At 35.7% G+C, this 17,287-nt stretch overlaps 1 protein-coding gene and 1 pseudogene across 1 annotated transcript in view; one reads left to right on the top strand and one right to left on the bottom strand.

Moving 5' to 3' along the window:
• NDST4 (N-deacetylase and N-sulfotransferase 4) overlaps positions 1–17,287 on the bottom strand; it is a 445,770-nt gene that overhangs the window by 308,348 nt on the left and 120,135 nt on the right. The gene's annotated exons all lie outside the window — the stretch shown is intronic.
• LOC141517124 (ras-related GTP-binding protein A-like) lies at positions 15,983–16,948 on the top strand (annotated as a pseudogene).

Here is a 17,287-nt window from a genome sequence, read left to right as displayed (position 1 = left end):
TCCTTTGGCAGGGGCACTGACCAACAACCATTTCTGAATGCAGATAAAAGGCTGCAGTTGAGACAAGGATTTGTAACATGTTGAAGGTTCCCAAAGGGATCCAGGGGGTTAATGGGAGTGAGGGAAGAATAGGATGGTTTTAGTAGTAGGTGTTGGGGGGGGGGGGCAGTGATTAAAAAAAATGATAGAGAAACAGAAGAAGAAAAAGGAGAGAAAGAGGGAAAGAAATAGGTAAATGTCCTTTTGTTTAATTATCCAAAATATGATATAAAGGGAACAACAAAATTTATGTAGTCATTTATCTTATGCTTGCTACTTTAGTCTGGTTCTGTTTCTCTTGCTTTCCTTGCTGTTAGATAAGTGCTGAAAGATTACTCCCTTTATGGATCAGAAAAGTGAGACTTAGTGAATAAAAGTGACTTGTCTTACACATCACTGCTGGTACATACTAGAACATACTAGAACCATTTCCGGGACAGGGCCAAGATGGTGCCATGAAGCTAGTCTGCTCCTGGAGCTTTTCCCAGCACAATTTTAATGAAGCCTCTATACAAAACTTAAAAACACAGATCCCGCCAAAAAAAAAAGTACTCAACTCAAGATATCATGAAGGACCTTCAGTAAAGGTCTGACTCTTCTGAGGGTAATGGAGAAAAGCATAGTGGGAGAGCAGGAAAGTCAGTGGGAAGCTTTAGCGTTAGCACAGTCCAGATCCCCATTATCAAGTCAGCTAGATAGCCGGCCCACAGAGAGGGTACAACCAGACAAAGTCTGAGTCCTGGGAACCCTGGGACAACAGGACTCAGTAGGGAAAAAAGTACTTTACAGGCAAAGCTTGAGCATAAAGAAGAAAACAAGAACTCTTCAAAAGCAATATCTTTGCCAATATCTGGGCCCAGCACAAAAAGCTTGGGACTGTACTCTCTGTACATGAGGAGCTGAGCTCTATTATCAAAAGGAGCAACAAACAAAAAGAACACTAACCACAGAAAGCTTCTATTCAGATAGTGATAATAAGAATTCTATCTCAGAAGAAGGAAGCAAATTTGAAATCTCAAAGAATTTTAAGAATTGGTTTCAAATCCAAAACCTCATGAAAGAGCTTTAAAAGGATTTTAAAAACCAAAGAAGAGAGGAAGAAAAAATGGAAAAACAAAATGAAAGCCATGAAGGAGAATTATGAAAAATTGACTGAAGACATAAACTCATTTAAAAGTAAAAATGTATAACTAGAAAAAGAAGATAACTCATCAAAAAATAAAAAGAACCAGTATTCAAACCTGATTTCAAGTACAGCATTCTTCCACTAATACTGTCTCTTGGATAGGATATCTCATGAAGAGAGAGAGATATCAAATATGAACTGAAATATGAAGTTTTTATTATAAACAAAGGACTCGAGAGGAATATTTGAGATTTTCAGATCCTTCAATAAACCTAACACTGAAAATTTCCTGCAAAATATTTTTAATATTTTTTACAATTGAGATTAGAAGTCAAATCTGAATGTTGAAGGAAAAACCAAGAGTTCATTCAGATCCTTTGATTTGGAAATAATTTCAATTTGAAACCAACAGGTATAGATTGAGGTAGGTATAGGTATTTATTCTAATGAGACACTGAATAATCCGAATTGAAACTCAGATGTTATCAGGTTTACATGACACTGGATAGCTTCTAAGAGTGTGTAGGTTTGGGTAGACCAGAGGACTAGCTCTATCTTGGACCTTTAGCCTAAGCCTCTATTCTAGAGCAGGCTTGATTGCTTTCTAGAAATGACTAATAATTTATCTCCGATGCTGATGCTTGAGTTTTCTCGTTATCAAAGGTAATTTTGTATTTAGGTAACACTTTCAAGTCATTTCATCCTACAACCTAAAATATACTCTGTGTAGGTGTGTGTGTGTGTGTGTTTCTTTAAAAGAACCATAAAGAAAAAAAAATAGCCTCATTCATTGTCCTAGACCAAGTTATAAAAAGAATAAAAAAGAACCATCGAGAGCCATTTCCTCTAGCTAACTCCAAATTACCAGCAAGACTGATCAATAATTCCCTTCAGCCAATGGAGATAATAATAGGTTAGCTTTAACTTCTCCCTTGAGATAGATATACTCCTAAGACCTCAAGCAAGCAGCACCTGCAGGCAAAGAGGTTTATGTGTTTTCCTGAGGAAGGTGATGATTCACCCTGGTTATTTTTTGTGCTTGTCTTTCTCTTTCTCTCTCTTTGTCTCAGTTTTTCTCTATAAATCTTTCTTCATCTCTCTCTCTCTGTGCCTTTCTCCTTGTCTGTCTGGCTACATGACTGTCTCTGGTCCTGCAGAGTTTACCTATCTGCAGGCCTGCCTTGCCTGTCTCTTCTCCTCTCCCCACTCTGACTTCCTTTTCTCTTTCTCTCTCTCTCTCTCTCTCTCTCTCTCTCTCTCGTAAATTCTTCGTCAAGTTTCTGCATCATCCTATCTCTCTTTATTATAAGAAAAATAACAATGAATTTTAAAAATTCTTAATGTAAGCAGGGGAGTGATACAGATCAATTCAAGGTGATTTCTATGGGATAAATTGTCCTTGAACAGATTAACTAGTAATATATTTTGAGAAAGATTACCTCTTGAGTAAAAATTATTATTGAAACATGAATGAAAAAGGGGGGGAGGAAAAATGTCTTGTTTTGTCTTAAATCAATCAGAAATAGGAAGAAAATAAAGATTAAAACCTTTTAATTTTTTTCATTAAGGGATAATTTTTCATTTCAAATGGAATGCTAAACTTTCCAAAAGTCTTCACTACCTCTAAATTATGTCTATATATTCATCAAGCCATAAAACTATTACAAAATACAATTCTTGCTGTCTAATGTTCTACTTGATCTATTTTTTATCTTTTTATGTACTTTTGTCATATGTACTGTTTATGTAGTTGAAGAATCTCCACATCTTGAAAGAGAGTTAGATATTCTATTAAGGGGTGTTAAGGGGTCTTCTGAATGTGTTTTGAGTTGCAATATTTTACAGAAACACTGGATCCAGAGCATTCAGGAGGCCCTGAATGTCATGGATGAGATTTTTTCCCCCTTCCCCCAAGATGGCACAATTTGTTATTTGTACTCCAAGCTGAATTCTCTGCCCTCTTGGGAGGCAAAACAAGTACCAGTGAATCTCTGCCAGTCTGGGAAAATGCAGCTAGATGCAGCTAAAGTCCTTTGCATATAAGCAGACCCTCCTATCTTCACGGAAAGAGAATTTGGTTTTTGCCATCTCCTTGATCCTTCTCTTTGGGAGGAGCTATATCCTTTTTCCACACCTTTCCCCTCCTATGCTATGCCTCTTCTTGTTTCCTCCTCCCCCTTTGGCTGTACTGTTATAAATATGCAAACTTTGGTAAGGAATGTGAACTCTTTAGGTTCCACATGCATGTTCATTTCTCTTGTAACAAGTCTTGTAATATTGTGATTGTCTGTTGACAATTCCTATGAGTTATTATTGAAATTTACATCATCACTATTAGACAATACTATTTTCCAAGACAGAAAAGAATTAACTGAAATGCTCATTCTAGGAACTAATACCTAGAATGTTAAAGACATTTAAAAATCAGTTTTCCTTTTTTAAAAATCAAGATAAAGTATTAAAATGCTCATATAAATATTAATAAGTCTATAATATGTAGGAAATTTATAGCTGAGACATTAGTTTAAAGCAAAAATAAATGAAAATAAGTTCATGTGCATTTTATTACATCATTAACTACTATATTACTCACCTTGGCAGTGTCCTTTCCAAGGAGGTACACATTGACAATGAGGTTGACACATGTATTGACAGAGCTAGCTCAATATTTGGGAGGCTCCAAAAGAAAGTATGGAAGAGAAGAGATATTATACTGACCACCAAATTGAAGGTTTAAAGAGACTTTGTGGTGACCTCATTGCTATATGCCTGTGAAACCTGGACAGTCTACCAGCACCATGTCAGGAAACTGAATCGCTTCCATTTAAATTGTCTTAGGAAGATTCTGAAGATCACTGGTAAGAGAAGATAGCAGACACTGAGGTCCTTTCTCAAGCTAAATGAATTAGCATTCCAACATTACTACAGAGAGTGCAACTATGATGGGCTGCACATGTTGTTAGACATATGCTTGCCAAAAAAAACTCTTTTATGGAGAACTCACACAGGCAAACACTCACAGGGGAGTCAGAAGAAGTGATACCAAGACACCCTGAAGATAACCCATTGAAGAACTTTAGAATTGATTGTACAGCATGGGACACACTGGCACAAGGACCACCTAGCACAGCATACCCTCATCAGTGAGGGGGTTGCACTCTATGAGGAAGGTAGAATTGAAGCAAATCAAAGGAAATGTGACATCTGTAAGTTTAGAGTACTCACCCCAGGTGTTCACATGGACTATTTGTGCCCAACCTATGGTAGAGCATTCCAAGTTCGTACTGTTCTGATCAGTCACAGTCAGACACACTGTATTGTTTCTCAAGCACAGTGATGTCAATTTGGTCTTCTTCAGTAATGAAGGACAAGACCCAATCAACTACTATCTAGTGGTTCCTCCTTTATCAATTGATTTTAGTTTATATCTAGGACTATTAACTTTCTCTTACTCTTACTTTCTAGCCCTCACCATGTCCTACTCACCTAGTTGATTTCCCTATTTAGAACTGCTGTTTTGCTTTGGTGATATTGCCCTAAACTTTCAATAAAAAAAATTGCAAAAACACAAAAGCAAGCTGATTTTCCTCTCTTCCCCTATAAATCTCAGAATGCAAAATATCATAGAAATTCATCTGATTCAACCTTGCAATTCTGACAAGTAACCATCTAACTTTTGGTTGAAGACCACTAGTGAGGAGCCAACCACTTCCTTCCAAAGCAATTCATTTCCATTTTGAATGACTCTAATTGTTAGGGAACTTTTTAGATGTCAAGTCCAAATATACTAAAAGGTTTTTCCTAAATATGATGACTTCTACCCTTATAATTTGTTTCATTAATCAAGGAAAAGTTGAACTTGATACAGGAGAGCAATACAGCATTTTCTTCAACTATTATAAGTCTTGCTGTAGTCCTAGGCTTTTGCTAGGTCTTCGAAATTCCATACTTCAGTTAACCCTTAATATTAATCTAACTGGCTACTTTCTTAAAACTAAGGGATGTTCTAAGTATACATTTTAATATATTTTTTGCTCTAGGTTGTTGTACTACTTTACTCAATTTCATTTCAAGAATATTTCTCTGAATATACACACATGAAATAAATTGTATATAAAATATCATAATCCTCCAAACACAATCTAAAATAGCAAAAAAAAATTAAATTAATCACAGAGTTTATTTCCAACACTTTTGCTTTCTAGTTAGTTGGGTGTCATGATTTATGCTTCATAACCATAGTGACCTTTTAGGAATAAAGAAAGGGAAAAATTATTCATAATTGAACTTGGCAAGTTATGCCCATTTTTACAGATAATATACTCAACCTTGGATGAAAACAACAACTAAAATAGCCATAGTACATCAGCAATAAAATATGCCAAGATTCTTTCAACACTGATCCCAGACTAGTATTGGTTTGTTATGGGGGTCACAAATCCTGAGAACACAGTCCAGACACATTATTCTTTCAACACTCAAATTCACCCTGGGATCTGAAGAGCCTTTAGCTATTCTTAATCTATTCTCATGACTCACCCAGGTTTTTGGAAGGATTCCTAAGTTTCCCTTATGCTTTAATTTGTATTCTAGTTCTCTTTTCCCCATCTATGCAGAATAACACTTTCTCTCATCTTTTCTTCCTTTCTCTCACTCTAATTCACTCTATTGTTCTCTGCACTAATGATGTCACTTAGACTCAATTCCTTTCAATGTATTGGGGTTGTTCTTTACCACCCAGGAATCAATAGCATGAATAAAACATCTTGAATTTTGTAAATATGCTAGCAAAACTTCAGATACCTGCCTCTTGCCACTATCTTACAACTCAGGTAACTCCAGAATTAAACAAAGGGAATCCAGAAGATTTTGACAACATAAGATTTTTAGATTTCACTTAAATTAAGAATGAGAAAATTGCAATAATGACTACTTATGTGTAAATATTGACAATATGAGTAAATAACTCAAATTTACTTAAGGGATTTTAAATTCATATTATATCTTACTGTTTCAGAGTTACATGTATCTCTGAGTCCAAAATGGAAAAAGCTTCACACACACACACACACACACACACACACACACACACACACACACACATACATATGTACCTTTTTATATGCTTTTTTGTTTTTTTTTTATTTTTTCTATTCTGTCCACATACTCTTTTCTACTTACATTCAAATCATTTCAAACTTTTCTCATCTGGACAATAAAGCTTCAGTGCTTTCTTTTGCAGGAGAAGGAATTGATATTTTGATCCTTACTCTACATAAAAATCTTAATGGATTAAAAATTCTTTGAGTGTAAATTATCTGTAATCCAAAGTAACCTTTACAAACCATGCAAGCAACCAATGCTCTATTTAAACAGGCACAGAATTTTTTATGACTCATTTCTAAATTCTTTTTTGTTGTGCAGGAGCACCCTTAACCAGCAGTATTCGAATAAAAATCTGTCCCTTTTGTACAGAATTTCAATCTATGTAGTCTACTCTGAGATATTTAGATTATCTAAAAAAAGAATTTCTATTACCCAGCCATAAGCTAACAACATGCTTCTAGTTTCCATACAAATAATGATGACATCATATGCAAAACTTTACTTCCTTCTCCTATGACAAATAGACCACATTATCTTAATCATAACTGGTAATTATGTACATGAATCTCAACAGGTACTTTTGGGAGGAGATGAACAGAGCTTTCTATAGTCATAAAGTATTCATACCCATTAGCTACTTGTTCTCTCCCAAAGGACAATTAATTATTAGCTATGTTTCTAAGTATACATGATATTATGCTGCTGTTAAGTTCTTATGACTGTAGTAGTGAAGTGAATATTCAAAAATGCATCAAATAAAAACCATTTTAACAAATAAATACATACATATGATATTATGACTGTAATGGTCATGTAATCCTGTAACTATATTTATCAGTGATTTATTAAAAGACCTGATTAGTGATCCTTACAGGACCTGAGAACCTACTCTGATTTGATCTATGGGTGACCTTAAAAGACACTAAGAAATGAGATCATCCAGAACAAGGGAGATGAAAGAATTGCTGCTCTCTGGCAGGAGGAATATTTTATATATTGTCTCTAGCAAAATTCTTATATTTATACCAGATTGAAGAAGCAAGATTTCCAATGAGAAATTACGGTAAATGATATCTTCTATCCCAGAAGTGTCTAAGAAATCAGTCCTAAGTCCATAGGAAAGAGATAAGAAATCCCACAAGCAAAGTGAGTACCAGCACATCTAGAGAAACTGGACATCCATAGTTTTGTAAGGTTTGTTCTTAGCAGGCAGAAAGTAAGAGTGAAGGGCTCCCTTGAAAAAGCCTCAGGATGAACACAAAGTTTCAAACTGGAAATCTTGGAAGCCACTTGAAGTGGTATCAAACACTCTTGGGTTGGAAGTATTCAGTGTTTGAGAGGTTCAGAGGATCTGAGGGCCCTAACACTTTTTTGCCCTGATGTTCAAGAAAGGTACCCTAAGATGCATAAGTCATAACATCAGAAGTCCAACAGTCCTAAATTAGGAGCTCTAAATTAGTGCAAGAACTAAGAAATCCAGTCCAACCAAGACAGTTCAACCACCCCAGGCCAAAGTGGCAGAACTCAAAGTGGAACACAAAGCATGAACTAATTTTTTTTTAATTGTTAAGGAATTAAAATTAGTGAGACAATTAAATCAACAAAAACAACAACTAATATCAAATATTAATGCAAAGGTAATCATGACTACAAGCAAAGAATCAAGGATATGAAAATTACAAATGAAATAAAAGAAGCTTAGGAAGGATTGGAAAAGAGGAGAAAATAGTAAACTTTACTCAAAAAATAGAATTTCTAAAGATGATATTAGACCAAGTAGAAATCAGTGATTCTTGGAGACAGTAAGAAAAATTAGAGCAAACAATATAAGATGTCTGATATAAAAAACTGATTTGGGAAACATAGTCAAAAGGAGATTATTTAGAAATCAAAGAACTCTGAAAACTATGATATTAAAAAAACAAAGAAACTGGGACACTATATTTCAAAAAATAATAAAAGAAAATCATCTATTAGAACCAGAGAGTAAACTAAAATAGAAGATTCTACCAATTACCTCCTTAAAGGAATTCCAAAAGGAAAAGTCCAAGGAATGTCATAACCAAAATCCAGAGTTCTTCTATAAATGAAAAAAAAATACTATAAATATTCAGAATGAAACATACACCAAGGAACAAGTCAGGGTCATACAAACCCTGGAAGCTTCTACAAAACATTTGAGAAGATCTTGGAATATAGGTTCTGAAAGATGAAATATATACTACACAAAAATAACTCACCCTTTAAAGCTGAGTATAATCCCACATAAAAATTTTGAATTTTTTGAATTTCAAGCATTTTTTATGAAAAGATCAGAGTGGATAGGAAATTAGAAATACAAACATAAGAGTGAAAAGAAACCTAGGAAGGTAAATTTATTTGAACAAGTAAAAGTAGTTGGATGATGTATTACTAACCTTCTAATAGGGAACAAGAAGGAATAACACTTATAGAAATCTTTATTATCTTCCAAAGCTGTTGAGGGAGGTTAGTAAGAAAAAAAGCAACGATCTAGGTTTAGTTCTGATCTCTTTTTAGGCTTTTAATAGTGCAAAGAAATGAATGGATAAATAGGAGCATGGAAAAAAGGAAGACAGTTTGTGGAACTTGTAATTTTTATAATAATTGATGTGTCAGAAAAAACAAACATGGAAAAAGGGAAATGAGGTGATAGTACATCAGTTGAATTTTACTTTTATCTTTATTTTTTTATTTTTAATTTTTTTCTTTTAGGTTTTTGCAAGGCAGTGGGGTTAAGTGGCTTGCCCGAGGTCACACAGCTAGGTAATTATGTGTCTGAGGCCGGATTTGAACCCAGGTACTCCTGACTCCAGGGCTGGTGCTTTATCCACTGAGCCACCTAGCTGCCCCTACTTTTATCTTTAAAGGATGGTTGAACAAACACCTAGAAAACAGAAAACAAATTCAGGGATTAAGCATGAGATTAAGACAGAGGATATAGAATGCAGAAGGAATAGTCACAAGTAAACAAACTTCCTGATCCTGAAATGAAGGGAGAAGCAAAGAATTAGAATCTTCAATGGATGCCTTTTAGACAATTATGGAATAGATAAATTGTGAAATATGAATGTAATGTTATTATGACAAAAAATCTGAGGGAATCCTAGGTATTTCAAATTGTTACAAAGAGAGAAGAACCAAAAAGTAATTTATATAAGGACAAAAAATTATAAAGAAAAACAAATGTGAAAGACTTAAGAACTCAATTACCAACAATGTTTCCAGACAATTCATGGGGAAGTATTGGACATAAATGAAGATATACATTTTTTTAAACATAGTTACAGTATGTATTCATTTTGCTTCAATATATGTATATGTAATACATACATATTATAATTATAAATTTTATTATATTATGCAATATAGACAATATAATTATAGCTATCTATCTATATAAATGTATATATTTATTAAGTTATTCCCCTTTCCATTTCTTTCTCTTACTTCTAAGTTGGGGAGGTAGAGAGTTATCAATATTTATGCCAAAATGAGGGTTGCTGGAACTTTTTGTTTTTAAGAGAACAAAAGGAAGTTCAGAAGGAAGCATAAATAAGCAAGAGAGTTTTAAAAGTATTATCTAGAAAACAGAATATACTTAAAATAAGTAGTATGAAATTGAAATCTGTGGTTTTATATATTATATTAAAATATATGTAATATAGTATATTATATTACTGAAGCCTCCATCTCCTCATTTGTAAAATTAGGAATCTGGACTAAATGAATTCTGTGTTTCCTTCTCCATCTAACTCTGAAACCAATAAGGCTATGACACTATTATCTCATGACATGAACATGGGGAAATTTTCTTTGGTTCTCACTGTAAGAAATGTATATGTATGTATGTATGTATGTGTGTGTGTATGTATGTGCGCACACACAAAACCATGAATTTGCTTCTTAAGCAACAGATTCTTTTTTATTAAGTTTATAATATATTTTTATAGATTACAATATCAAAAATAACAATTTTGATATTGTTTTAGTCTCTTTGTGCTTCAGGTTCAGAGATTTACAGACATTCAAAACACTGCAAGAAGCAAAGTATCTGATTTTAAGCAAAATGATATTCATAAACAGAGTTGGAGGGGGAGAGAAGGAATCAATTGCAAGAGTTTTCTAGTTTGGGAAATTTTTGCCTTCTCTCCCTCTTTCCATTTACCAATATTTTCATGGTGATTTATTTGATGACACCAGATGGTGAGTTACATTGTCAGATATTTTTCAACATTTACTTGCAAGCAACCTAATTTCTTACAAGTTTTTGCAATGGGACTGAGTTGAAATTATTCCACACTGTTATTTAAATCTTATTGCCATCCATCCATCATATTAACTCAGATTCACAAGAATCACAAGTTTCTACAGTTTATCCACTAGAATCTGTCCTTAGTTTATTTTAAAAAAAAGTGATTAGTTGGCTTGCCATTTAGTGAATCTGAAACTTACAAAAACTTAGCTATCTGTTGCTTAAGAAACAAGTTCATGGTTTTGTGTGTGCGCACACACACACACACACACACACACACATACACACACAAACATATATTTCTTACAGTGAGAACCAAAGAAAATTTCCCCATGTTCATGTCATGAGACAATAGTGTCATAGCCTTATTGGTTTCAGAGTTAGAATGAGAAGGAATCTCAGAATTCATTTAGTCCAGATTCCTAATTTTATAAATGAGGAGATGGAGGCTTCAGTAATTAAAATGACCTGCCCTAGATCACACAGATAAGTAAACAGCATCAGTGGCATTTGAATGTAGGTCTTGACCTAATACCATACTGCAACTCATTGCCTTTTTCAGTTGAAAAGACACAAGTACTTTAATCCTGTTAATTTCTAAAACATACCTCCTATAAAAGGTCAATATGACTCTTATTAGCATACATATCTATGATATTTAAGAAAAAGCATTGATAGATGTCTTATCCCACTGGGTGACCAAGATAAAGAAATAACAGATTCATTAGAACCCAGTTAACATGCTAATTTGGGGATGTTTAGAACTAGAGAATAATTCAAAAAGTAGTACAGTGAATTTGGAATTGCTGGTCCACAAAAAAGTGCATGCAGTTAATGATACCATCAAATATATGAATAAGATGTAAGAACACCAAATGAAAGTCAAGTGTCCTGCAAGTTCAAAATTATACTGGTGTCATGCTGCTGAAGTTATGGGGTATAAAGAATTACAGGGATGCTAGGACACAATGGAAAACATGATAGCTGTCAACCTACATGGAGCAGTAAATAAATGGAGACTCCTGACCAAGCTAATGCATAATGTATTGACTGAAAGTAAAAATAAATGAAAAGCCAGAGTTTCACAGTGCCATGAAACTGCAGCAGAAGCCAAGCAACTTAAAAATGATTTTATTTCTTGAGTCTAAAATATCTACTTGGTAACCCCAGCTTAAATCTTCTAAGCACTCACAAATAGTTGAATATTTTCAACACAAGTTTTGTGGTTTGTTTTCACAAATAGCTAATATGCTACAGATCTAAAACATAATAGAATTGGGAGTATTTAGAGAGTCATCTCAGGATCAGTAGTCTTAGTTTTCCTGAGAGTTTATTGTTCGATTCCATCATTAAACTAAATTTTATTTTCATTTTTATTTTTTTTCCCTCTAGAAAAATGACTGTTTCTTACATTGCTTTGATACTACTTGTGTTAATGGCATTATCATCTAATCCATCACCCAAGCTCAAAATTTCAAAAGCATCTGTTGTTTCTCCTTACCTTTACACCTTGTATCTTTTTTTAGCTTTTTTTTGCAAGACAATGAGGTTAAGTGACTTGCCCAAGGTCACACAGCTAGGTAATTAGTAAGTGTCTGAGGCCAATTTGAACTCTGGATCTCCTCACTCCAGGGCTGGTGCTCTATTCACTCTGCCACCTAGCTGCCCCCACACCTTGTATCTTATAAGTTACCATGTACTGTATGCTTTGCCTATCCTGTATCTGTCCTTTTCATTCCCTTCTCTTCAGTCACAATCTTATGATCTGATTTAAGTCTCCTCACCTAACTGCTCTCTCCATATTGCTTTAGTTTCTCCCCTCTAAAATTCATTCTGCCCACAGTTTCCAGTTCCATTCCACCTAATTCGTAGAAAGTTCCTTAATTCATGTCACTCTCTTGCTCAAAAACCAAACCAAAACAAATATCACAAACAAACAAACAAACAAACAAAAACCACTCAGAATTTCCCAATCCCTTTTATGAGAAAATATAAACTCCCTAGCATTTAAGGTCTTATATAACTTACTTCAATCAATGTTTTCTATCTTCTTTTTTCCTAGTTTCCTTCGGGCACCCAATAGTCTAAGGGAAAAAAATGACTATTTGATGTCCTCAGATATTATCTTATCCTTTCCCAAATCCTTTCATTCCTTAGACTTCTCAGAACGCTTTCCACACCTCTGCCTTTCAACATTATTTTCATCTCTTAAAGGCACATTTAAGGAATCACTTCATTCACAAAAAATGGATTTTCCCTTCCATGAACAACTGTCTCCTTTGCCATTTTTTTCTTTTTTAACTAGATTCACAATTTCATGGGTGAGGAAACTACTTTTACTAAAAATGACTAGAAACTATTTTAATTTATAATGAAATAATGCAATTGGAAAAATATTAATTTTTTTTAAAAAAAGAATGTTGCATGTAGGCAGTTAATCTGAATCGAGGATCTCATAACTTTTATGTCAGTGATGGGACTTTAATACAGTTCTTCCTGATTCCAAAACTAATTCTCTACTTGCTATACCTGAATCTTTTGTGTGGTTGTCTTCTTTCCCTTTTTAAATTGTAAACTCCTTGAAGACAGAAACTATGTCTTTCTTTGGTTCATATCTCCATTGTCTACTTAGCATAATGCCTTAAATCTATATCTATATCTGTAAAATTATGTGGAATGGTTATATTGAATGCATTATTTCTGGCAGTGAAGTATACTATAGGAACTCCCAGGAACTTATGTATTATATTAGTGCAAAAATATATGACATATAGACAGAACATGACAGCACACTACAAGGTAATGAAACAGTATATAAAATTCTGGTAGAATTCTTACCAAAACCACTAGCATGGTAAATAGTGATAGTTACTGGAGCTACTGGACCTGTGGGCAGCTAGATAGAACACTGGCCTTGGAGTCAGGAGGACAGGAGTTTGAATCTGCCCTCAGACACTTGACACTGACTAGCTTTGTGATCTTGGGCAAGTCATTTAACCCCGATTGCCTCACATCCAGAGCTGTCTCCAGTCGTCCTTATTCATATCTGGTACTGGATCCAGATGACTCTGAAAGAGAAAGTGAAGCTGATGACTCAGCACAGCCCCCCCAACCTCAAATCCAATTCACATGTTTGTCATGACATCATCTCTCTGATGTCATGGTTTTCCTCAAAAATGAAGGACAAAACATTATTACTGGACCTGTGATTTCACTGGTTAAAGGAAATTTTCAAATGTGGAAAATTTTCTATCAATGCAATTCAGCACCAATAGCTTACTCAGTCATAGAGTGGGCTTGCATCCAGGTCTCAATGGACTGAGGCTATCTCTATATTTATATATACCCAGCATGTATTAATATTCTGAGATTTGGACTCTATCTTTGCCAACTTCAAACTCTTTGCATGACCTCAATTAAATAACTTATCTGTGCTCATTATGATTACAAAATTACATAATATTTTCTCCCCATACTTTGCTGAGAGAATATATATTTATTTGTATGTTTTGTTTACATAAAAAAGCAATGTCAGCCACCCATATGTCTTATAAAAATGTGAAAGTCTATTAAATCATAGAATTTTAGTGCTGGAAAGGGCATCCATCAGTAGTGATCTTGCATATCAATATAATGGGCTCTAAGCACCTTGAGAGGAAGTACTCATAAGACTTCCTTGCTTCAAATTAAATATCTCCCTTTCTTTCAGTTGCTTATGATCCTAATTTCCCTTCCTTTATCATCTTATTAGCCTTCCTCTAAATTTATCGATCTACTTTATCTATATTCTTCTCAAGTGTTGCCCTCAGCTTTGATCTGGACATGAGATTTCATGAGTGTGAGGAAATTCCAGTATGAAAACTCCCTTAACTTAACACTTAGAGTGTTAAGGAGTTGTCTGGGAAAGAAAGGCTACCTGATCTGCCTCTGGTTACTCAGAGAGCCATGTGCTTAGAAATAAGACTTGAAACTAAAGCTTCTTCTCCAAAGTCATGTCATATTGCCTTTTGTATCTGTTCATTTTAAAAATTATTTGTTTTTAATCAGCCAAGATTTTGCCTTTTCATCCTCCTCCATTCTGACAACTCAGGAAAAATAAAAGTGATCATAAAGGCATATAGCTGATCAAAGCAAACTGACCACGTACTTTAAAAAAAATATCTCATTCTGTGCTCATAGTTCTTTACTTCTTTATTAGGAGGTGGGTACAATATTTCATCATTGGCCTTCTGGAATCCTGTTTCACCATTGTGTGTATAAGTACAGCACAATAATATTCTATCACATTTATATGCTATAACATGTTCATCCATTCTCTAATTTACCAACCCCTCACATTTCCATTCTTTGCAACCTCAAAAAGAGCTACAAAAAAGAACTATTTCTACATCCCTGTTTTGTTTGACTGTTTCCTCATTTAATCTATTTGCACTACCTTCTAACTTCTCCTTCTCCTCTTTCCATCCTTTTTGTTGAGTGAAATGTATTTCCGTAGCCATCTATGTATGCATCCATTCATACACATTTGTGTGTGGTTTCTTCCTTTGAGAAATTCAGATGACAGAGAGGTTCAGAAGTCAGTCACTCCATCTGTCTCCTTGATTGTTTAGACATCCACTTGTGCAACTTGATTCTATGGAATATTTTCCCTTAACTTTCCTTTTCCTTTGCTCTAGAGTTTTCCTCTTTCTCTCTTTCCATTCTTAATATTATCAGAGCACCACTGCTGGCCTTATCTAATTTGCCTCCCTCTACAAACCTAATGATAATAGAGTTCAGAGAGAACACAGATAGCATTTCTTTATATTTGAATGGAAGCAATTTTTCCTGTTTAGTCCTTTATCATTGTTGATTCACGCTTGCCTCTTTATGTTTTTTCTTTCACTCTTACGTTTAAACTTCAAAGTTTTTCACTCCTTTAGTCTTATCAGAAATACATGAAAGTCCTCTAATTTCTTAAGACCATTCATCCTCCCTCTATCTCCCACCTCACTATCATTATGTTCAGTTTTGCTAGGCAAATTTATAACCTTTGCCTCATAGAATATCACATTCCATGTTCTTTCCCCCTTTATACTGCTGTCTGCTAAATTATGTATGATCCTGACTATGGTTCTTGAGTGTAAGAAACAAACACCTTCCTCCCCGGCCTCGGCCCGGGCCCCGGCCGGGTTCGGGCCCCGACCGTACCGCCTCCGCCGCCTCGGCCCGTGCTGGTGCCGGTACCTGTCCCGTTTCTGGCCGACTTTCCGCGGAGTGCCCTGGTCAGCCGCTTCGGGGCTCGGATCCAGATAAAGACCTCGCCCCCGCTGCTGCCCGGGCCCCCATCCCCTCCTCGAGCTGCCCCTCCTCCTGCCCCAGCCCGAGCCCGGCCCCCGGCCCCTTCCCGTTGCTGACCCTGCTTCCTCCGCTCCCTTCCATCAGGCCAGCCTCCGGAGGATGGGGCTACGACTTCAGCCGATGGGGCACTCCGGCCTACCTACTGGGGGCCAAAGGGTGGGTGATGCCAATCACAGCCATGAAGAAAAAGGTACTGTTGACGGATAAGAGTGGGTCTGGGAAGACCAGCATGAGCTCGATCATCTTTGCAAATTATATTGAGAGACATACCCGCCGCCTTGGTGCAACAATTGATGTGGAACATTCTCATGTTCGATTTCTGGGAAACCTGGTGCTGAACCTCTGGGATTGTGGTGGCCAGGACACCTCTTTCATGGAGAACTATTTTACCAGCCAACGGGACAATATTTTCCTCAATGTGGAGGTTCTGATTTATGTATTTGATGTGTGGAAAGTCGGGAACTGGAGAAGGACATGCATTTACTACCAGTTGTGTCTAGAGGCCATCCTTCAGAATTCTGCTGATGTCAAGATCTTTTGCCTTGTATACAAAATGGATCTTGTTCAGGAGGATCAGGGGGAGCTGATTTTTAAGGAAAGAGGGGAAGACCTGAGAAGGTTGTCTCGCCTATTGGAATGTGCTTGTTTTTGAACATCTATCTGGGATGAAACACTCTATAAGGCCTGGTCCAGTATAGTCTATCAGCTCATCCCCAACATTCAGCAGCTGGAAATGAACCTAAGAAATTTTGCTCAGATTACTGAAGCCATGAAGTGCTCCTCTTTGGAAGAGCAACTTTTCTGGTAATTTCCCATTACCATTGTAAAGAACAACTCGATGTCCACAGTTGGCAGCTTCCTTCTAGAGCATGGAAGTCTGGAACTCTAACTTTGCTGCTTTCATTGACATCTTTACTTCCAACACCTACGTGATGGTTGTTATGTCTGTTCTATCAATACCCTGTGCAGCCACCCTGATCAATATCTGCAATGCCAGGAGGAACACTTCGAGAAGCTGGATGGAGTGAGTGGATGGACCAAAGCACAGCCTTCTCATGTGTTAAATGTGCTCAGGTGATACTCTGGGAGTTGTCAGTAGTCCATTTTTTGGTTTGCTCTTGAGTTTTGGGAATTTACTATTACCATAATGTATTCAGGCCTTGAGATTAATGCTGCTTGTCACCTCTATTCTTCCCCTGTGCTCCCCCTTCTTCCCATTGAGACACACCTATATATATATATATATATATGTATATATATATATATATATATATACCCATCCTCGTATACATGCTATGTGATTCCAGATACTCATCCAAAGCCAAAATACAGTTCCACAGAGTCACACGGTCATATAATAAGACACTAACCCAACAGGACATGAAGAAGGTCTTCATAGAAAA

This window comes from Macrotis lagotis, chromosome 3, assembly GCF_037893015.1.
Source record: "Macrotis lagotis isolate mMagLag1 chromosome 3, bilby.v1.9.chrom.fasta, whole genome shotgun sequence".
NCBI classification, from domain to species: Eukaryota; Metazoa; Chordata; class Mammalia; order Peramelemorphia; family Peramelidae; genus Macrotis; species Macrotis lagotis.
This window is presented reverse-complemented; position numbering and strand designations above follow the sequence as displayed.